This window comes from Octopus bimaculoides, chromosome 8, assembly GCF_001194135.2.
Source record: "Octopus bimaculoides isolate UCB-OBI-ISO-001 chromosome 8, ASM119413v2, whole genome shotgun sequence".
In the NCBI taxonomy this organism is placed as follows: Eukaryota; Metazoa; Mollusca; class Cephalopoda; order Octopoda; family Octopodidae; genus Octopus; species Octopus bimaculoides.
The window spans coordinates 85,832,825-85,833,876 of NC_068988.1; the positions used below are offsets into that span (position 1 = coordinate 85,832,825).

General features: G+C 43.3%; 1 protein-coding gene across 1 annotated transcript in view; it reads right to left on the bottom strand.

Annotated features, from left to right (window-relative positions):
* Positions 1 to 1,052, bottom strand: part of LOC106870659 (inactive pancreatic lipase-related protein 1) — a 98,974-nt gene that overhangs the window by 31,388 nt on the left and 66,534 nt on the right. The gene's annotated exons all lie outside the window — the stretch shown is intronic.

Consider the following 1,052-nt stretch of genomic DNA (forward strand, 5'->3'; position numbering starts at 1 on the left):
GCCCTGGGAATGACAGCGAAACGGGCTGATTACTACCTAACTCAGATACCAGGAAACCCCAAAATGGCTGAAGTTCAAAAGATAGTGCTCATGGGAACTGCCCATATCCTACGTAAAATACTGTCTATGTGATCTCAAATTTTAAAGCAAACACATAATTTTCTTATGGTTTCTTAAACATTCACTTGAACAAAACTGTACAAATCCAAATATATGGTACCCTAGGCATAACACCTACATGAACTTCTAACATGTTGTCTCTTGAGGTCTCTGGGTGAGACTTGGATCCAACTTGTACAAATGCAAAACAAAAGCCAAACATAAAATAATAATAATAATAATTATAATGATTTCATTTATTTGTCACAATGGCGAAGGCTGACGGGGAGCAATACAAAGACAGACATAAAGTGTGGGGCTTTACATATAATGAAATAATAAAAGAAAGTGAGAGTAAGTATATATGGTATACACTGAAAAAAAGGGACATATGCATAGCATACAAATGCTTTAAAAAATGTGGTTGGGAGGAGGATAGAGGTACAGGAAGGCCTCTAGAGATAATCGAGGAACCCCACTGTTCAGGATTTCCTCGAAACCCCAGGAGCAAGTACCCCCTCCATTTCCTTCTCTCCGACTCACAGGCCTACACTTAGAGAGGTAGCATCCACTCTTGCTATTTTCACAGCTTTCACCCACCTTTCCATAAGCTCACCCGAGGACAGCCCTTCCCGGTCCACTCTCAATTTCATTCTCAAGTGAAACTTGCAGAAATCAATGAAATCTCTATCACAGAACAATGTATCTGTCCCCATGCCTTTCAGCCTTGTCCACCAAACAACCTCTTTCGCCACAACCACCAAGCAAAGGAAATCTGCCTTGCCTGATTGATGTAGGGCAGCGGCGCGATCATCACTCCAGATTCGGCCGACAGATGGATCCGTCCCACACATGACAGCAGCTGTTCGACATAACCCCACAAGTCAGCAATGCCCGAACACTGAACGAGGGCGTACAGAACGGTTTCGTCACTCTGCGCGCACCTCGGACAA